Raw genomic sequence first — 23,169 nt, forward strand, 5'->3', positions numbered from 1 at the left:
CTGCACAGGGGATTCATTTATGGCACGCCGTATGGCGCCACACTTTCATCTGAGAGACTACTGACGCACTGGTTAAACAACAGATTTCAAATGAGCTCTGCAGTTGAACTTTTACCCTCGTGTGAAGCACATATGAACCGACAAAATTACAGTTGTTACCCAAGTATTTGTAATGGCAACCCTTGAAATTTCTACCTTAATGATTTTTATGATATTGCGAGAGGATTCTTTTTAGTAATATAACTAATAGAACTTAGGACATTTAATTTAAAACGCTTGCGGTTTATAGTCCAGTGCGGTTTATGCATGAACAAAACAGGATGTTTCTCTACTTTTCGCTGGTGCGGCTTATAGTCCAGAAATTATGGTATTTACAACATTGCACTATTTTTTTCTTTAAAGGAAATAGAAAAATACACCTTGGTCTTTAATTCTGATGGTAATTGTCCATCTTCAAACATTTCCACATTTCATAACATAGGAAGGTTACCAGATAGTCCCTTAATTTCATCTTCAACCTTTCAAAATATACTCAAAGGCATTAGGCAAAGATCTAAACGAAACACATTCCAGGCTATTGAGCAAACCTTGCATTCATCGAGCCACAAAAAGACCACATTTCATGCAATGGTATGGATAAAGTTGGTCAGCATGAAATTGTATGCACATCCCAGCCACACCGTCAACAATAAGATACTCACAGGTCTGCCTCTCCTTGTGTCTGCTGCACCCGCAGCGCCCTCCTCCTCCCTCCGCCGTTGTCGTCCTTTTCCTCTTTCGCCTTGGTGTGTCGTCCGATTCTGTCACAACTTGCCCGGCTCAAGCCCGCCTTAATTGGTGCCGCTTGGAGAGCAGAGATGAGCTCGGCCGAGAGTGCTCAAACGGCGACATCCAAAATCCCAAGAGGAGTTTGGCATACTAGAGAAAGGAGAGACGTGCATAAGAATGGGCCTACTCTTCCTGACACAATGAGGCGCATTGATGGATGGGAATGAAGCCACTGGGTCATTCTCAAAACGCTTGGAATTGGAATTTGTGTCAGGGGGGAAAGGGGACCTCTTTATGAGAGTTGCAACAACTCAAGAACAATGAATAAAAAAAATGGATAAAGTGTGTAGGTACACACACACACAACACCAATGGCAGCGCTTAATAGCTACGTTGCCCAACATGTGTTTCCCAACCAATTTGTCGAGGGAAATTATCTACGTTAACTAATTGGTCGAAAATTATATCCTACAAATAATGCACCTTTGTTGATCTTGCTATGACAGCAGTGAATAATGACAGGCAGAGCCATTAAAGATGCTTGAATAAAAGGGTTGAAAATATGTGCAAAGACTGCGAAAAAATTACTCCTGAATTGTTGAGCTATCACGTCACCTTCTCAGTTGTCTGCATTCATTTTTTGCTAAAACAGAGACCACGAAAGAACTTGGGCTATGTAGCTATACCTGCAATCCTTACAAAAACATCTTCCCTGAGATGTTATACCACACACGTCGTACGGAACGAGCCGATGGCGAGTCGAATATCTGCACTGCAAATTGGGATACTACTAGCGGCTAGTAACTTATCAAGGCCTGGTGGGCTCATCCTATACTCCGTAGCCTCGCTCCATCTGCCACACAATAGAGACACTCAGGAAAATTAACTGTTTATTACATTCGCTAAGCTGCGAGCTCACGAGCTTGCTTGACCGTGGCGGGGTTGGTCAATACTTGAAGCGACTCACTCTGTGTAAAAAAAAAAAGTTAACTGTTTATTCAACACAGCCATACATGTTTCGGCTGCATCTGACTACAGGCAGTTCAGGACATACTGTATAAATGATTGTATTTAATTCATTCAAACATAGCAGGTTTTTTGAAAATACTGTTCTGTTCAACACTGCACTTTCTGTTTCAGCTTGATCCGCCACAGTGCTGGATGTGCTCACTGCCAGGATAGAAAATGGGCTAATATCATACCATACCACTGAGATTAAGCATACTGTGTTGCAATGCAATACAATATGGGAAGGAAAAGTATGATGATGTGCAATGTCACATACACATCGTTGCAATGATAGAAATTATACAATTTCTTTTTCGACAGTTTTAATCAAAACTGAGCTTTTTCATCTTTGTACATACATCATTTATAAATTGGATCTCATTATTATCCGATTATACCATCATCATTCTGATTAGTGTACCGTAAATCTACTAGGTAATTGCATGAATCTCGCTCTTCCCATTACACTCACTCATCAACATGAAACAAAAGGGAAAAAAGGAAAATAAGCATCGTCAAGACACTGCTTTCACATTTTAGTGTCTTCTTCGACTTTATTGCAAATGGGCCAATTCACTAATGAGATCATAGCCGTAATTAAAAAAAAAAGTTGAGACTTTAGAGGGACCAAAGGATGCTTCAGATCTCAAGCTGTACTGGAGCTCACTGAGGGTTAAAAGCTCAGAGATAAACCTTGGCACTTATCCGAAATGTGTTTTTTGTGCCAAGCGTTGCTATGGTTACCACACTGAATTGAAATGACCCTCTGATTGGAAGTGTGATGTAATAAGACAAAAGGCCGCCTCTTGTTTTCAAGTTAGACTGCTTTTAAATGAGGGTAGCTAGTAAAAGTCATGACTGTTTTATGCACGCAGATACATTCATATTTAATATTTTAGGAGCACTGCATCTGCCAACAGCACTGTATGGTAAAATTGTTATAGTTTCTTTATAGGGCCTAGCATAGTTATTCATGAGGCCGTGTTGGAGAAAATAATAACTTTTTAAAAGTGTGCATTCCCATCATGTCACATTTCATCAAATAAACATTTGCAGCACACGAGTGTTATTTTCTGCACTTTAACCACACCTCTGTCATATAAGAAGTGTAAGGAGCGTGCAGTTTTAGGCCAAGCTCACAGGCCGTGTGACGGTCTACGGTGGCTTTGACGTGAGCTGACTGCGCCGATGTGGGCATCTGACAGTGACGGATGTAGGACAAAGCGAGGGGGCGGACGACTCGATTGTGAGAGAGGAGAGAGAACGATGGGCAGAAGATGATGTATTCATTGATGATAGAGGCGAAAATGTACAAAATGGATCTGCACTTTTTCATGTGTGATAAACATCAATCCATCCGTCATCTGGAAGAGGAGGTAAGAAAACAAGCTTTTAATGGTGCCTCTTGTTTATCATGTGCACATATGAAGTGCTATGAAGGCACAATCCTTCTCCTTAATGGCCCAAAACTATTTACAGTACATACACGTTCATGTGCTGGAGGGAAAATTTCACTGTAATACACACAAATTTTAACACCCCTAATGATGTCACATGCATATCTTTACTTCTTTGGCACACTTTTAAGGTGACCCAAAAGTGTAAAAAAAAACAAAAACTCATTACAGGAGTGAAGGATAAGGGAACAAACACCACAGGTCAAATACTGAAAAGTAGTGATGGGAAAATAAAGCTTCAAATTTGCTTTCTTAACCATTTCTTTCTTGGTTTCAAAAAAGAGTTTTACCAAAGTGAGAACACAGAGTTGCATCTCGAGGAGTTAAAAATACTATAACCAGATCATGAAGAAAATGTTTACCGTATTTTCCCGGACTATAAGTCGCTCCAGAGTACAAGTCGCACCAACCATAAAATGCATAATAAAGAAGAAAAAGACATATATAAGTCACACTGGAGTATAAGTCGCATTTTTGGGGGACATTTATTTGATAAAATCCAACACCAAGAACCGACATGTCATCTTGAAAGGCAATTCAAAAGAAAAATAGAATAGAGGCAACAACAGGCTGAATAACTGTACGGTATGCTAACGTTATATGACACATAATTCAACAAAATGAGAACATGCCTGGTATGTTAACATAACATATTAAGAGTTATTCAAATAACTACAGCATAAATAACATGTTAACAAGTTTACCAAACCATCCATGTCACTCCAAATCACTAAATCTAATGAAATCTTCATCCTCTGTGTCACTTTTAAACAACTCCACGAACTCCGGGGGTAGGAGATGCAGCGCTTCCTCTTCTACGTCGCTTATGTCAGACTCATCGTCATTTGCAGGTCCAATTATTCTACAGGCCTAGAGTGGTTTATTGTGTGTGTAGTTTAGTCGCTCCTGAGGATAGGTCGCACCCCCGGCCAAACTATGAAAGAAACTGCAACTAGTCCGGAATATACGGTACATGTTTAAATGATAGCTTTCACAACATTCAAATGATGTCAGTGTCCCATTACTATGAGCTACTTTTAGAACAGGCGCACAGGCTACTCATGTGGTGCTTCGAGGATACCTTCAGCCCACGACCACCATGTTGGGGACATCTGGATTAGATTGTGCAGATGTTGTGATGAGTCTGCATGTGGTGTAGCATGTAAATGTGGCTTTTGCTCTCTTATAGCTTTACCGCTGTATCTGACAATTGTTTGACATTCATTGTTTTGGTGAGGTTAGGAATCGTCATGGGCCTTCAAGTATGACTGTATGATTAATTCAGGATTGTCAGTGGGTGAGTAAATGCTTTATTCATGTCTAATTGTTCATATTAATAATTCACAAGTCGGTCTTGGTTCAGCATCCGTCTTGTTAAAGTTCAATAGACAAGCTAGGTCTCCATATTCCTCACCCCCAAGCCTCACTAGTCTCCATCTACTTTGCGCCTCTAAAAAGTGTCGAATGGCTCTGACACCTTTCGATAGAAAGATGTGGCCCATCAAGTGTAATTGGAGGAGCTGTGGTGGATTGGCTTTCGAGGAGGGAGGGATGGATATTACAACGTGATCGATCCGCAGGGTGGTGGAAGTGGGCGACCTCCCTCCAAAGATCCCCAATGGCTTAATGAAAGCACAGCACAGATTATTTTTTTCACACAAGAAGAATCATGCATCTAACCCAGAGAATCATAATGAGCTATTTTACTGATTCTCAACTGTAGTGTTAGATTTAACATTAACCTTTCATCACACTCACATTAAACAATAAAGAAAAAGGCGAAGGCTAATTATCACAAAGGTGATAAATTGGAAACATTTGCCAACAATAATCTTGCTATTGTCCTTCCATGTGTCGGTGCCATCGCTCATGACGTTCACAAAAACAATTAAATAGCACGAGACTGATGATAATTTGGCCGATATGCAGTCTACTGCCCGAGTGCTACTCAGGGGGAATAGGGTCTTTTTCCACCTTCACGCTGTTTTAAGTTCCGGTCTCCATGGTGACGTGGAGCAGCTGTGCCTGGCAGTGTGTAAGAACATCGTGGCTCAGGTTAAATCCTGACCTGTTTTTATTTACCCTGCACTGTTCTCTCTTCACTCGCTGAATTAAATGTATGATGGGGAACTTGTCTGAAGGCAACCGGAGCACAGCACAGCAATTACTTCAACTTTGTGGTTCTTCACAACACTGTAAAAAAAAAAATATATACACGCAAACTAGTCTGTCTACTTTTTTCGTGTCAATTAGTTCCCACATAGTTGTATTCTGTTGGTTAAATATTCAGTTAAGGGTGGAGTTTGCAGTTTTCATGCTGCCAGCAAGATTAGAATAGCCTCAGTTGACTCCTCTCTAATACCTCACATCTCTGATCAAAGTCACGCTCACTACAAACATGCACGTGACATGCATTGTACATAATGTGCACCGTATAAAGAGCTGATGTTAACCACAAATTATTTTTATAAGCAATGCAAATATTGAGGAACGCGTAGTGTCGATCTGCGTGGAGGTGGGTTAGGCATATGCAGGTTGGCATATGTGCGAGAGGGACGGCTGCGCCACTGTGGGAGAGCTCAGTCAACTTCAGTCATGGCCAGTCAAAGCGGCTCATCTACCAAGATAATACACACTTATGTTGATGATACAGGATTGCAATAGCAAGTACGTATATTGTTGCAATTCATATTTTATAGATCAGTATACTAGATACTGTTGTTTTAAAATCAGTGGAGGATAAAATACAATAAATTGCATTGTACCAGGAGTGAAACCAAAAAGACTTTTCCTTGCACAGGCATTTTTCAAAAGTCCATTACAACAGCTGAGTACACATAAATGCACACCATATTGACAAATTGTTTCAACTGGCTGTTATTGCTGAATCAGGACGGGGCCTTTTGTCAGCAGGGCAGCTTTTGTGACTGTTATAGTGAAGCTGCAATGATTCATTTAGTCACTGTGACTGCCAAGTTTCCACATTTCAGAATTTGCCCACTGCCATAACAGCCTCTTGGTATTGGGACTCTACCGTCCAGTGTATGTCACAACATGCAGAATATTCTCATCTCCTAATTAACTCCAGTTAATTAAGATCATATTCAAGGTGTTCAGCTAATCGTCTTGGATAACCAACTTAGGGATGTTATATCTGCTTATCTATCCGAAGCAGCGAATAACAGAGGACAGGGGAAGGTTGTGGTTTTCCAGGCAATCCCACTCATCCTGGTACAGAATTTCCGCAGAGCTGCACAAAAATAACACTGCACTGGTACATTAATAGATCATAACTTTTGCTTGTGTTTGGAACTCTGCAGTCACTTTCTAAATAAACCTACTCCTCTGAGTTGATGTGACAGGAATATTGATTTTACTTACAGTGGCCATTATTTTTCGTCTCTAGCTGATGAAACATAAACGTTGAAGGTAACTATCATTAAAGGAAGCTTCATTACAAGACTCTAAGTGCGTACATCTAATACATTTTTCATAGTGTGCTGCTCAATTGATTTATTGTCTTTCCAACTAAAACATGCAGGTCTCGGAAAATTCGGAAGTCGTTGTCAAGAAGAGAAAATATGTGATATTACCGTATCCGACAGCTATAGTTAAGGAACTGTAGGAATTTATTACAAGTAATGGCTGTGTCTTATATGTGACAGCAATCTCCTGTTTTATGACTGGTCTAATGTAATGTGTGTGTGTGGGGGGGGGCTGATGAATTGTTTCTTCAAAATTACAAAACCCACTGTACTGCATTATCTTGGGAAAACAAGCGCTCAATATGCTGATGTATAGGTCATAGCAATCTTGATCATCTTCTACCCTATTGATGGAGCCTGACAAAATGGATAACTGAAGGCTGTCGATTTTGTGGGACATTTCTCCAAATTGTCCCTAGGTGTGAGTGCGAGTGCAAATGGTTGTTTGTCTCTGTGTGCCCTGCGATTGGCTGGCAACCGGTTCAGGGTGTCCCCCGCCTACTGCCCGATGACGGCTGGGATAGGCTCCAGCACGCCCGCGACCTCCGTGGGGACTAAGCGGTTCAGAAAATGGATGGATGGATTTCTGGGAAAGCTCTGAACAAAGCAAAGCAAATTCCATAACTTCATGCTCGGGTGAATTTGAAGTGGAAGAACTTCCGATCCCTAAACTCTGTGCATCAAATACCCTTTGGGATTAGCTAGAATAGAGATCCAGGGCCAGGAAATACTTGTGTTTGCACTTTGTCGATCATGTTAAGTGGACAACATTACACCGGGGGAATGCTAAATGTGTCAACAAGCAACACAGGAAGCTGAGAGTAGCTTAACTTGAAGGGAATGACATGTTGACGCTTAAGTGTACATTGAATGCTTTATGAGCTACTATTTTAACATCTGGGTGAGGGGAACATGTCCGTTCTTTTTATGGACTATTAGTGACTCGATGATGATGTATTCATATGTACCGTATTTTCCGGACTATAAGGCGCACCGGACTTTAAGGCGCACCTTCAATGAATGGCCCATTTTAAAACTTTGTCCTTATATAAGGCGGACCGGACTATAAGGCGCACCATTAATGCATCAAGTCAAATTTTTAATCCAAATCAAATCATTCTCCATTTTATCTTTTTTATTTCAACTTCAGACGCAACAAATTACTTTATAATCACAAAATAATGATCCATAGTCTTTTTGATTCATGATTCATAGTCTTTAGTGGGCCACTTATGATTGATTTCATGACACAATGCTTCGGGCCAGTTTAAATTTAGGAATTTGGTCTATATATAAGGCGCACCGGACTATAAGGCGCACTGTCGGCTTTTGAGAAAATTTTAGGTTTTTAGGTGTGCCTTATAGTCCGGAAAATACGGTACACTCTATAATCTGCTTTGAATCAAATATCAGACAGTCCCTCCCACAACTTCAGATCATATGACCAATAAGCTATGAGAGCCCTACCATGCATGCAACCCACAGGTGAAATCAAGAATAGGACGAAATAGCTTTTCCATATGCACCAAATAAATTGTGAGCATGTGGCAATCAAATGCCACTCCTTAGGGTTTCCTCCTTGACTTCCTGAAAAAAGGTAATACACTTCTTGCCTTAGAGCCCAATCATATCAGCTACACTCCAAGAATATGTAATTACAAAGGCTTGGAGGGAGTGACGGGCTCTACTGCCCATATAACAAGGAGCTTAAGTAATCTTACAGAGTGAAGGGAGGCATTAGGAAGAACATATATGTTCTTGTTAGATCGGTGTTAGAGCGTTTTAGATCAAGTCATCGTTAACTTTTCCCTCACGGTGCTTTGTGACACACAGCTGTGCATGCAGCGTGTTGCCGTGAATCTCTTTTAATTCGATGTTTGCTCAGCTAGAACAACACGCAGGTGCAAAAGCGGGTAAACGGCTTCCTGCGCTCGACTCAAGCGCGGACACCTGCGACTTAAACCGCACGCATTTATCCTCGGAAGGATGCCAACCGACAGGTCGGATCAGAAGGGAGACAAATGGCGGAGGAACCCGCGTCTTCATCCATCTAGCCTCATTTAATAGCAAGATTACCTGCTCGCCTACTTATGAAGACTGAGAGTCTCTGGTGGCCAATTGATGATGAAACCATTTTTTTTCAAGTGGAAAATGCAGTCATTAGATGAGATTTGCTCCTCCAATCAAATACTGTGATACTTACATAATGTGTAATGCTTTTTCCTTTACATTTTAATATTTTGCATGCAATACTGACTGTCCACCCTGGTTTAAAATATACTAAATGCAGGCATGTATAATCACTTTAAAAGCGAGCGCTAATTATATGTGATTTGTGGTGATTAGGCTTGTCCCTATTCCTGTATGAATTGGACCGATCAACTCTAGTTATAATATGTCTCTAAAATGTCTTGAGTGCAAGTGAATGGAAAAACAACATGAGCGAGCACAATTTCTGTGAGGGTGCATCATAACATAAGTGAAACTAAGAGAGTCTTGCAGGCAAATAAACAAAATAATTGGGAATCACTCTAATGTAAAGCTGACAATGGTGGGTACGTGTGTGTATGTTTAAGTGTGCATGTGTGCAAAATGACTCTTGTTAAAAAGTTCTGTATATATTTGTTTCAAAACACTAGACGGCAATTTTATTAATTGAAATAAAACCCAAAATGGGAAGTAACAATTTTTTTCCCCACTCATCATAAAGCCTTTGGCCTGGTATGCATGTGAAGAGAAGTTAACGACTATAAAAAACAAACTAAAACTAAATCTAGTCATCATTTCAAGATGAGAGGAAACAGCATGGTATTTACAGAAATATACTGTCACTCAATGTTGTTTTATAAAAACGGAAAAGCATACTTTTTCAAAAAGGAGTAGTCAGCATGCTTTTTGCGAAATACAAAAATAAATACGCTATTTGAGCACAGTAAAATCATACTTCTAGAGTGTTTGCTTCTGTAACTCAATTACTGTAAATAACAATAAATTTGAAAGAAACCTGAGCCAAGAACCCAATTAAATCAAACCACACAATGACTTTCCATAGGAGGCTGCATTGCTTTCCGCACACAGTGCAATTAAAGTATAATGCCTCAGTAAACAAAGCCAAAGTTGCATCAAAGGAAGCAGAGATCCTCAGTGATTATTCACCACCCTGAGCAGACAATAAAAATCCATAACATAAGCAAACATCAAAACCAAACAAGATACGAGACATGCAAGCAAGCCACTGGCGATAAGAATTATCCGGGGAAGACTTTTATGGATTCCTCTACATTTGGGCCACGCTTGGTTTAAGCCGCAAATGAAAGTCACAGTCAAAGTCAGTTCGTAATTAACCGCACATTGTGAGTGTGTGTGCGTGTGTGTGTGTGTGTGCATGCGTGTGCGTGCATGTGTGTGTACACGTGTGCGTGCTGAATGTGGGTGTTTGTGCATGGATGGGTGTGCATGCATGTCCTTGAGTATGTCTTAGTGTGTCCTGTCTGCTCGACTTATTAATGGAGGCGGATCAGCTCGTCCTTTATGAGCCGAGAGATGCATGTTTGACAGCGCTGAATAACGGCCCTCGTAGAAAGACAGACTATGGCGGTACTGCGTAATAGAAGTAATAACCAGGGGGAAAAAAACGAACCCAGATGGATCGCCTGTTGGGGTGCAAATTGTGCACTTCCAAAAGGATGCGGTATTAGAATGTTTCTCGAGTCCTTTTCTGATTTCAATCTACCTGAATTTAAAAATACTGAGACGTTCATGGAGGATCATTTATCAACTCAGCTCGAATAGATGTATTCGGCTTTATTTCACACTTCCACTATTTACACAAGGTTTACATATGTTAGGTTGATAACCTTGAATCAAAAACAATAAAGAAATGTGCATAGAATTACTAGTTAGATATACAACAACTAATATTAGTATTTAGTAATTAGTATTCTAACAGCACAGTCTAGTCTGCATCGCAAACAAAGACTCAATAAATACTAGTAATCCCATCTCTGAACGTCTTCACTTTTGTCCTGAGTCTACCCAACTAAGTCTTTGAATACAACACATTGATCACATTTGATGAAGGGACATATTTAAAGTGATTATAAAGTTAAAGTAGCAATCCGGGTCACGGCACAAATTGAAAAGTTCCACCCAGGACATTTATCTGAGGCCTAATCTAACAGTATGTAAATAATGTCATCACCATTTTGATTGAAGGACTTAGTCTCTTAGTCCTGAAAGCCAGCTGGGATAGCTTTAAGACACTCGCCACTCAGCAACACACGCCGTGAACACGTAAATACTATGACACCTGAATATTTTAAATAGATATTTTGAATATACTACATGTTTTTGAAACATCTAATGCAATTGGATTGCAAGTATGAATGATGAGAGTCATCACAACGGCTCTGGCCATAATGGTGACAAATAAACACACTGCTCCCCTCATCAATCACAGACAAGGTGCCCTTAAATAAAATATGAAATACAAAGTAGAAAATGATAAAGTGTTTTCCTCACGCAACTATGAAGTACGTAGATGTCTTTCCTTAGTACATCATACACCTACTGAGTGACCAGTACATATATTAGAACCAGTCACCAGTTTTGCTTGTCCTTTAAACAGTCACAGCTTTATATATGGATGAGAGCTTAATTTCAGACTGTTGAATGCATGGCCATTACGACTTGCCAGTAAAATAAGCAATTATGTTTAGTATAATCTAAAAGAGGCTTGGAGGAGTGTTTTTAAGGTTAATTCATTTGAGACTACATCAGTTTGGACTATATAAAGAGATGATTTTGGAGCAAGGCTTTAAAATAAGGTAGTACCGCTCCCACACGATTAGCACATTTGGAAAGGTAATCATCATTCATGGTGCTTGCGCAGGGTTTTGTACGGCATCTGCATTATTTCCTTGCTTGATCGTTCCATTCCGTTTAGCACGTTATTTCTCTTTTCCTCCTCCTCTCGCTTCATCCTACTTCCAACAAAGCCTTCTCTTTCCAGTCAGCCGCCTCCTCTTTTCACCGTTGCAAATGCAAAAGGTGATTCACGTGGCCGTGGGTTCGCTGTGCCACGTCCATCTAAGTTCCAGCGCACACCTTTAAGAGCCAATTTTGAGTCATTATTGAACCCGCTTGAAAGCTCAAAGAGCCATTTGTCACGCAATCCGTTGCCGAAGACAAAAAGTTCAGAGGTGTTTTATGGACTTTGGGCGGAATAAGTGTCCATTTTGGACACCTCTAGTCACATTCAAGAGGTCGCTGTCCTTTTACGGGCAAGCTGGAACTTCTTACAGACATTTCTTCTTACAGGGGACACTTCTTGCAGGGGTGTTTTGGAGGGTCATTTGTCAGTAAGGCCAACAGGCCTGAAGAGCTTGTCTGGTCCTGATGAATGGAGCGTGATGCCTCGCTTCTTACATGGCCATCCATCGTCTTCTGTACATACACGCCACTAAAGTCTCAAAACTGTTGCTGGATGGACTGTGGACCATCCAGATGTGTTTCAACTATGATGTAACATCAGCATCAGAGCTAATGATAGAGAGAGCTGGTGTTTTAACTCCATATATGTCCGTAAGTATGGAACTGTAACATTTACAGTATGACTTGGCAATGTCGTACAAACATATTTGCAAGTACATTCAAATTTACGTTGGCACGTATTGGCAAATATGTTTGAAAACAGCATTTTCCGCAGGGTATCAATTATGCATGCAGAATTAAATAAATAAATAAATGCTTTTTCGGATTGGGCCAACATTATGCCAATATGTTTGAAAATCAAGATGATTTCTGTCCATCTGCAACCTTGTCTCTTGACTTAGCTCAAGTTACCAAATATGGTTTTGATGTAATGAGCTTGCCAACAAAGTGAGGCATACAGGCTAGCTTATTAGCTAAGCCACGCTCTAGTGTTTTTTTCTGTAGTTAATGAGGCTAAAAAAAATGCACTCAATTCTTCCCGTGCACTTGTACATCAAGAGCACAAGTGCAGGTCGCGATCGAGAGCATACTGTGTGCAGACTCCCTGTTCATAACAGCATTGTTTGTCCTCCATGGTGACGACAGCTATCGTTTTGATGAGATTTTGTACAGGAAATGCTGAGACAAATACACAATATTCCACCAGACTAGATGCTGATCTTTGAACAATTGTCACAGCAACAATGTGGACTTGTAACTTTAAGAATGCTTGACATGACTTTAGAAAGAGACTTCATTTCTAATGCAAAAGCATCAGTGAATGCTCATTTTTACAGTATCTATTGTCAACATATTCAGAATTTAAATATTACGGAACTTAAATATTGAATTGATGTACGTATATCATTGAAACGGATCTATGTCACAGAAATAAATAAATACTATTGTTTCTTTATTTCATCTTAATCTTTTGCTCATTGAAAACTAAAGCCTTGTGATTATGCCTTTTAGTTTTTAGAGTGTTGTTTTTGTTGTTTTGTTTTAAAGCTGCTATCGTCCTTGACTGCTTTGAAAATGACCTGTGTTTGGGAAAAATATCATTCTAAAATGTTGTTCAATATATTGCATGATTTCATCATTCTTCATTGGACAGAATCAAAGGCTCGGCCTGAGGCTGATGCAGTCCGAGCTAAGCCTTGTTGCATGTACGTACTGATGAAGCCTGCTCAGATGAGACGCACAACCAGAACAGTCCGGTTATGATCCGTTCAATGCCTTCAGAGGCAACTGCATTTTTACATAATAAGCTACAGAATACATTGCATCCATCTATTAAAAATCCTTTGAAAACGTTTTTTTCCCCTCAACTTGTAATATATTCATGCAAGCCACTCAATTCCAAAGTCCACATGCTTTATTTCGGATTTCACGCATCTTATTAGCTGTGTATTTCACCTCCAATGGGATTAGATAGCATCTTGTCCTCTATCTCCCCAATGAGGCAGAGGAATCAACCCTATCCATCGAAGTTGTGTGACATTGAATTCACCTACAGGTATAGGTTGATCCCCAGATATCACGGGATGTTCTGGATCCTATTGCTCTGTCTTCGGCATGCCCCCCACCCCACACACTTCAATTAACAGCAATACTTTGGCGTCTTTGACTTTGTGGTATCAGGTTAGCTATGAGGAGGTGAGAAAACACCTGCATGTTAACAAATGGCTTCCAACTGGTGGCATGATGGTGCAGGGGGATGCGCTGCAACAGCTGTGCCCCGAATCAAAGCACAACACCTTCAGGCAGAAATGAATCATGTGCAGAAGGAGTCAGAATATGAAGCATCGTACGGTCTGCAAGCACATGTCTGCATTTTCTTGATAAAGACTGAAAAAATAAGAAAGAAGAAGTAAGACTGAATGGAGTTTTTTTTTTTTTTTTTTTTTACAGTCCACAGTACTCATCTCAGTCTGTTAGCTGTTGACAAACCTACCATATTCTTCATTTATTTATTCAGTTGCTGCTATTCAGTATGTTTTTGTACATTACTGGAATAGAAATAATAAAAAACAATAATAAAAAAAACTATAAAAGAAGAATTATGGAAAAATGCAGACGCATGAAAGGCAGGCTGTGTCTCTAACTCATGCAAATGTAAAATTCCTCTTTTACAAATATGCAGTGGTTAGCTTCTTTTTACACTTGTTTAACAAGTTAGAAAAATATGTGTAAGGCAATCATGTATTTTGTGTTTTTATCTTAATACCGTAATTTTCGGACTATAAGTCGCGGTTTTTTTTCATAGTTTGGGTGGGGGGGCGACTTATACTCAGGAGCGACTTACATACATATATATGGGGTTTTTTCACTTTTTTGGGCATTTTATGGCTGGTGCGACTTATACTCCGGTGCGACTTATAGTCCGAAAATTACGGTAGTCCTTACACGCTGAAACCGAGTTTTTGTAATGCCGTTATCGTCCACTGTTTTTTTTTAATTTGTTTTGAAAAACAGCTCAATGCAAAAGATTCCAAAATAGTCAAAATTTCCATTTAATTACATGCTATATTTGCTAAGCTGCACCGTTGTAAAATTTTTGCTCTCCCCGTCAGAGATTTTTGATCAAACTCTCCTGTCGTTGAGTGTCACAGTTTGTTTGGATTAAGCAGCATGAACAGTATGAGATTGTTTTTCAAATAACACCCTATCACACCACTTGCTTTTCATAATTTTATACTTTATTAAGATGCATAGAATGGCATTTAGCTCTGATATATCGCATTTATTGTAGTTCGGGATGAGATTGGTCTGATTGATTAATTTGTCTGATTTCATGACTTATATACAGGAGGTATTACGATCTCGACTGTTTGACACTGTTAAGAAAATTAACTGTCAAATGAAATACGTGCTCTCATCGATGTTTTCTGTTTGTTCTTAATGAAGACTGATGTCATGTTAGTTGAGATATCTAATGATTCAAAATGATTTGATCAATCTCCTCTTAGAAGAGAGCGATAAATACATAGATAGACAGACTACCTTGTTTATTGTATTCTTAATGAGGGAGCCACCCATCAACAAAACACGGGGCCTTGAGTTCAGCTATTATTTTCACTATGTGTTCCAGCCATTTTTTTGTGAGTAGGAAACAAAAACAAATAACCTGAGAAGATTCAATAAAGTAGGTAGTACAATTACTGCTGCCAAATAAGAAAAAAAAAAAAAACTCTTTTTGGATGAGGAGGGAAACCTGTAAACCCTCAAGCAAGGAAGGTGCAAAATTGGATGAATCTAACACTTCTGACTTTAAACAGTCCGGTAAATAAAAACAAGAATGTAAAGTGTGACTATGTGACATGCACCCAAATCATTGTGCTAACAATTACCTTTCTGAGTTTTTCACCACCTGTGTTAGTGGCTAACACAAATACTGACGTGATGCTGCTATGTCGCTAATGTCTCCAATCTTTTGTCTTCATTTATTCTTTTCGCGAACAACTTTGCTTGCATTTCTCACACTTTAAGACGCGTTTGCGAGCGCTCGAAAGTGAGAATACCTCACTGACAGTCACAAATGCTTGATGCACTTTGCAGCATGATATATCAAAATTGAAGTTCTACATGGCAATTCATCACGAGCCACACACCCACAAATCCATATCCATTATCCTGGCATGCATGCTTTTCATTTGCACCACGACGTGGTTAGACCTGTATTGATTTTTATCCCATTATTAACCCCCCACCTTCCCTTTTGACATGCTGTAATAAAGCCTTTGGCCATTTTGCCTTTGACTTCTGCATGTTCAAAAAAGCTATTATCCATCGCTGTGGGCCATTCCATCACAATTGAAAATGACAAAAGCTGCCAATATCTGTCTTGTCAGGATTTATTTTGTCACTAAATACAAAAACCTCAAACTTGAACAAAATCCCTGTCATTTGTCAACCTCTCATTGATTTCATTCATTTCATTTCAATGAGATCAGCAATATTTTGAATAGGCAATACTTTATATCATTAAATTTCATGCACGTGCAGCTTCGTGAAGTGGTAGTTAGCATGTCTGCCTAGCCTTCTAAATTGGTCTCTCGATTATCTCTAGGTGTGAATGTGCCTTGGGACAGGCTGTAGGTCAACAAACACATTTTAATTGAAAGGAATTTGACAACCAATGAGAATGACATTTGTTAACCTCAAGCTTTCTTGCGGAACAATTAAATATTGCTGCATTTGACCTCTCGTGCTAAAAGTTACAATGGCAAACTGAATCATAAATCATACATTTTGTAGATCGCTTATTATCCTCATTAGGGTCAAAGGTGAGCTGGAGCGAATCCCAATTGACTTTGGTTGAGAGACGGAGTACACGTACGCTATACTGTAAACAAAGCACCATTAATATTTATTTTGAAACCACTGTAATTCATTGTTCCACCCTGTTTCTTTGACTCGATTACTAAGGTTGACGAGCACTCGCTTCGCAGAAACATTGTATTGACAACTATTTTTTGTTTTGGTGGTTTCATGAGTCTTTGCACCATACAAAGTGAATGGGGGTGAGATATGGTCTAAAGTGTAAATACATGTTTTGAAGTGCAGTTCTGGCAACCGGTAGTGATAATCATGACAAAACATGATCAGTTTTTTAGGTTTAAGTACATGTCTATAATTATCTATTTGGATCCAGATTATTTTATTTCATGCAACCACTTGACAAATTAGAATTGAGTGAAGTCAACAAAACATTTACAGTGTGCAAACATCTTCTACTGTATAACAAATTTGTTCATTTGTAGGACAACTTTGGCAGCAAGAGGACTTGTGACATTGAAAAACTCTCTTATTTCATATATAGCACTGTTCAATAATTAATAGCACCATAGAAATGACAACTTTTGCACAGCTGTACCTGACCAGTAACATATATGTGAATTTTGCCCTATGAATGTGCAGAAATGTCATACATTAAAGAAATGGGAGCCATGAATAAATATATGGAACAACAGCTCATACCCATTTGAGCAATGTTGCTGCCGAAACAATAATAGTAATAAAATGTTTTTGACAATCCAGACAATAACACTTTTATCAGTGATCCAATGACTACAGTGGCCATAATTGACCAATGCATCAATGCGTGCTTTCATCAAGATCACTTCTTTGAGCACATTATTCCAGAAGGCTGCCTTCAATGAAGCTTGACTTGATTGAAGATGAGGCTTACGCAGTAATTGCTAAGCAGTTCATATTCCATAGTGAGAATTGGAGTGGGTGGAGACGGCGCTTTTCTCGGCCAAAAGTGCAGATTGTTGAAGCTCTTCTCTGTATGGAAGTGTCCACGCATACAGACGTCTACATGTGCCCCTCTCCGACTGAATCAATTCAGCCTCTGTTTATCTCATTAGCTTGTAGTGTGTAATCAATGACACAAGGGCATTTGTTTCGAGCCTGCAACCCGCCGCGCATTAACGTGCAACTTGCTGTTGGAACATTGCACAGTCTACAGTTATCTTCAGCGGTGAGGCTGCACGCTCGGCTGAATGTCAATGAAGCGAGCCTCTTGCCGTTTAAATGATCCCGTCGCAACATCCGTGAGACGTTTGGCGTAAGGAAGTGCAAAATTGTGTACACAATGCAGTCAGGCACACTTCATAGTGACTAATAATTTCTGAATCACTGAACTCCAGCTCAAGCAAGAGTAGATAATGAGATGTTCAGTGTTTATAAGTGACTTTTCCTAGTCTCTTCCCAAACTAATATTCCCTCCCCAAGCCCTATGTAAATGGAATTGACAATATATTTGATCACAAATTGGCTTGATGGCCACTGGACAACCGTGCCAATGAGTCACATCAGGACCACAGGTCACTGATGTTGAAGCAGACACACACAGACACACACATGCGCCTGCCTTAGGCCAAGCAGCAAATATTGTATTTGCCAAATTCACAGAGCCACTTTGATCCCTGTGCAGCACTTCACACGCACCACCACATCACACAGATGCGTCACCAGACAGCACAAACGATGATAATAATGCTAAAAATAGCATAGCCACAGTGCATTAGATTGATTAGAACTATCACTATTGTCTTTGTCTACTAATAACATTTAAATATTTTCTTTTTTAAACAAGCAGGTTATGCCAAAAAGCCATCAAGTGGCAGCCCACAATACTAACATATTTAGAATTGAATTGGCTTTCAGGAATAATTGGCCACTTTTTTTAAAATAATTTTGCTCATGCCCTTTAATTTACCCCTTGTGTTCAATCATGAAAGCATGAATAGATCCTAACTGTAAATGGCCCATCGGTATTATTCACCACCATAACAATGGTTACTATATCAAGCCTTAATCATTTTTTAAAGTTTGAAAACATTGTCAATTTATGGCATAGTCTAGCTTTAAGATACAATCTAAAAGTAGGACGCAGTCAAAGCTCCCTAGCTTGTTACTCCTTCATATGAAATAAACCTGAGAATGTTGCAGCCCTTAATTGAATTTCTCTGTTTCATGTTATTTTTCATAAGGCAGCAAATGGACACGGATGGGTTAGTTTCGCTTTGAAGTGATTTTGGGAGGGGGGGGGGGCTACCAAGTGACACCTGAAATAAACTGAGACAAATGTGTTGTGCAACCAGCATCAACCGTGTCACCTTGTCCGTGTTGGATCTTGAGAAAAGACACACACAGGCATGCACGCAACCTGCTCCAACAACAAAAAACTCTCTCCCTTCTGGATGCAGTGGGAGTTTTTCGAATACAATTTTCCACATGAAGAGAAAACCCGGGGAAGGATAAAAATCGGACTAGGCAGGTTTCTGTCCACATTTTAATGACGTATTTTCAGAGCTTGTTGGCATTCACCAAGGAAACAGGTGACACGTGTATACTGCATTTGTGTGACTCTCACATGCGACACTTGAGCAAGTAAGGTAATTGGTGCCTAGCGCACATGAAATGCCATGCAAGCAATATGAAAAACAATCGTGCTCACACTGACACTGCCTGACAGCTCAGTGATGCATCCATGCATTTTCTTTCGACATTAAATTCTACCTTTTCTTTCATACCTGTTTACAAGTAACTGCGCATCACTGCCAGAGCCAGCCAAGAGGCTGCAAAAGAGTTTTTAGAAATATTGCGTGTCAAATAAAAAACAGGCAAACTATGGCTTGTTGCTCTAATTGGCTTTTTTCCACCTTTGTTAACGTTTCATACTTTGATTGATTACATGTCCAGCTCATTCAGTCAAATAATTCTGCAAACCAACATTAATTTTGTTAATTTTACACTTAGAGGAATATCAGACAAACCTTTCAAGCCCAATCCTATTTCACACTGTTTAGCAGAGATAATTGCAAAAAAGAGTGCCGCTCATTCAGCATCGACGAATAAAAACCTGTCATGGTTTTAACTATATTTTCACAGTGTAGATTAGGAACGCCGACTGATCTACATCTTGTAAATCAGAAAAAAGAGGATGCTACATTGAAGCTCAGTGATCCATGAGTATGTTGTTCCTCTGATTAATCACAATGAAAAAAGTGATTAATTAGAAGCTACAACGAGTGCAATACATCTCAAGCAGACATAATTGGAAATCAATAGGATTCTCACTCTGACAAGATTTGAAAATTATCACGTAGGATTTGTGAAGAATAGGTCAACAAGAAACATCTACCGATTGTATGACTGGCCAACGGCTATCTCGTGTCACATATGGATCAAAATCAATAGGCCTCTCATGAATTGTGTGTGGTAGGTTGAAGAAAATTCATTAAGAATTGAACTCTGAGTCAAAGCGTCGACAGACAAAATTGACATTTGTGTCTTTCCACTGAATCTGCGTCACTGTCACCATCCTGTAAAGGTTGAAACAATACAATAAATTAGTTGAGCGGCTCTATGCACAATTAAATGCATGCAACACAGCATCTTAGCCAGATTAATTATTTAGCACCTTTATTATTCCAGCAGGCAACGGGAGCAGTCAGGCTCATACGATTAAATCAGAATATGCTTCCGCCGTCTTATTATCGAGGCCGTTATAGGTACACAGTCACGTGTGCGGTGGTGTAGAAGCAAAAACACGTTGGGCGTGTGAAAATACAAACAAATCCCACAACATTACACCCAATTACTAAAGACTTGAGGTCGTTAATGAGCAAATATGGCCTTATGCTCCAGCATGCTCGTTAGATGGCTGGTTCATGACATCGGGATTTAGAAACATCGTGTTTTCATTGAAACTGGGGGATTTACAACAAAGGCTCAACCATCTTAGGAAGACAATTGAGAGCTTGCCTGTGTTGCAAAAGTAGGGCTGTTTTTGTTGTTGTGTGGTGTCTGCCCTTGCGCATACCTAATCTCCAACTCATTAGTGAAGCTGTCCCTTGAAGGACAGATGTTTATCATGCAGACAACCAAAAACAAGCATGCTGTGTGCCACTAATATTCACAAAGAAACTTCCGCAAAACAAAACAAATAAAAAAAACTATTATTCCTATTATTTCATTGCGATTATACTTTAGCCGCTTTTAGTTTTCCTTCTACAATTAGATAATGTGCTTCACATGGAAGCTGCTGTGGTGAATGCCATTAAATGAATGAATTAGCTGTCAGAAAAAAAAAGTTAAATAAGCCAGTGAATGAACAATATGTGCTACCAAAACCTATATTTGGATTTTTTTTTTGCAGTCATTTCAGATAAATCTGCAGATAATTACAAGCCGGTCAAGAAAACAAATTTGGAATAAGAACAAACAAACAAAAAACACTCCACAGACTACACAAAATGGATCTTATTGGTCAAATAGTACATATTATATTTTGTGTATGCTGATGTCTAGTATATCATGTGCCATAAAAGCTTGAGGAAAAGAGTTGAAAGAGTCGAAGGTTTATTAAGTTGCATCTCAATGATGAGGGCAGAATGTTAAAGCCAGTTGACCTCAGTCGTTATGTCAAATGTTTCTTTCTTCTCCTGATGACCTCCGCTGCCCACTCTTAGGTAGAATGTATAGTGGCTACTATATAGTGTGCACTGTATTTCTTGGATATGACACCTCCACCAGACCACAGCGACTGCAGGCTAAGCTCCTTGGCCTTCTTATTTCATGTAATTTAATCAATCCGGGGAGAGATGATGAGTGTGGGGGGGAGGGAAGCGTCTCTGCTGTTTTCATTCACTCTCTGTGTGTATGTTTGTGTATGAGAGAGCTGGAGGAGCTTTGCTTATTGTTTTTAGTTTTGCCTAAAGGCATAGTAGAAAATGTGTCTTTGTGGGTGTGTTTGTGGGGGCGAGTGTCTTTATATTAATAGACCATGTGACTGCGCCTCCAGTAGCATCCAACCACTGTCTCCTAATCTCTCGCAGGCCTGATGAATGTGAACACAAGTGACACTGCACCGCCAGCTGTCCCTAACCCTAACCCTCCCTATTTCCCAGACAGCAGCACTTGCCTGAGGCTGCATGGCCAAGTACAAATACACATAATGAGATTATGAAAAAACAATCATTAAGCATAAAGGGAAAGGGCTCTTATATGAATTGTTAGGCATTAGTGTCTGGATTTGTAAATAGCAATGTGAGGTTCAGTGGCAAGTATCAGATATATATTATTAACCTTGATTTTTTTTGTATAACATTTCATTTGTTTCCTTTACGAGCTGGAATTACTTTCATGTAAAAAAATATTTAAAAAGAAAATGAAACCAAACAATTCGGCAAACAAAAATATTGATTCGGTTCTTTTGCCAACAGTCACAGGAATGATAATAATCAATTCCCTGATCACCGTCTTTAACCTAATCCAACCTAATGTTAAAATTTATTTTTTTGCTAAGACTTTCAACTTAACAATACATGTGGTTGTTTGAAATGGAAATTTCAAAGTGCACATGCAGACACGTATACACACGTTGCCCCAGCAGGGTTTTTTTTTCCATTGGATCTCCATCGACTGGATTTGCATCACTGCTCTACTTGGCCCCAATGCAAGCAGAATTTTAATGGCAAACAAAATCTTTCATCTTCTACATATGGCCTAGAACTACCATTCAAGAAAATTTCTCAGTAATCAATCATGTGATGTCATGCTTTTAACTAATAACCAACTAACAATAAATCCAAGCCCACATTTTAGCCTCATGCTTTACACACTTGGCAGAGGTGAAAATGTATTCACATTTTGTCTTGCATTATTTATCAGCTTGCTGGAAACAGTGAAGCGAGAAATCTAACTTCCATCTGACTCGCGTCACCTCACTCTTGTGATTGTGATGTTGTAGAGTGCGACTCTTCTTCCTCTTCTCAGACTCTTCACCCTTTCTGTCATGTCCTCCACTCTTGATGGCAGCCTTTGTAAGCTTGCTGCAAAAAAAAACCTAATGAATTCATCTGCCGCATGAGATTGGAAAGTTCTGCCTCTTATTATTCAGTGTTGCTGGTCAAGCGGCTATGATGCACCTCAGGCAAACTCCTCAGAGGGAGAAAACCTGGCACAGGGAAGGGAACCAGTCTTTTCCAAGCACACGGGCACAATATTGGAATAGCACTGGAGGAGCAAGATATTAAAATCCTTATATGGTATCGTTATCTCCCGCCGTCTTGATACTCTCACCAGTCGACTTTTAAATGTTTTGGTAAGATGTTTTTTCCTTATTTTAGCAATACACAGTCAATGAAAACACATTTTATTACTGCATTGCTTTTTGCCACTTTGTGTAATGAAGAAACAAGACTCACTTGACCTTGTTTGACATAATTGCACACACTGGTCATATAGTTCATGTTATAGGCAATTTTAGTTAGACAACAGTGTTTTCATTGTTACAAGCAATTGTTCTTGGTTGCAGTAAAACAAAACCAACTAACACCTGCTCTGCAGAGGAGGATCTATTTTCTGTTTCGAGATTTTAAGCGTCCACCACTTGCATTTTTAGCTTCTTCCACAGCACCCACTGTTCCCTTATTTTTCTCTCCCTCTACACAGGCACCCACATG

The 23,169-nt window shown here is 39.5% G+C and overlaps 1 protein-coding gene across 4 annotated transcripts in view; it reads right to left on the reverse strand.

Moving 5' to 3' along the window:
• The window catches only part of b3gat1a (beta-1,3-glucuronyltransferase 1 (glucuronosyltransferase P) a), a 56,202-nt gene that overhangs the window by 29,877 nt on the left and 3,156 nt on the right, over nt 1-23,169 (reverse strand). For 3 of the 4 annotated variants that reach the window (XM_037267250.1, XM_037267247.1, XM_037267251.1), the window contains exon 2: nt 702-918. The exons of the other annotated variant lie outside the window; for it this stretch is intronic. The gene's annotated coding sequence lies outside the window, so the exon portion shown is untranslated. The remainder of the gene's footprint in view (nt 1-701; nt 919-23,169) is intronic. 4 annotated transcript variants of the gene reach the window in all.

Source organism: Syngnathus acus, chromosome 13 (genome assembly GCF_901709675.1).
Source record: "Syngnathus acus chromosome 13, fSynAcu1.2, whole genome shotgun sequence".
In the NCBI taxonomy this organism is placed as follows: domain Eukaryota; kingdom Metazoa; phylum Chordata; class Actinopteri; order Syngnathiformes; family Syngnathidae; genus Syngnathus; species Syngnathus acus.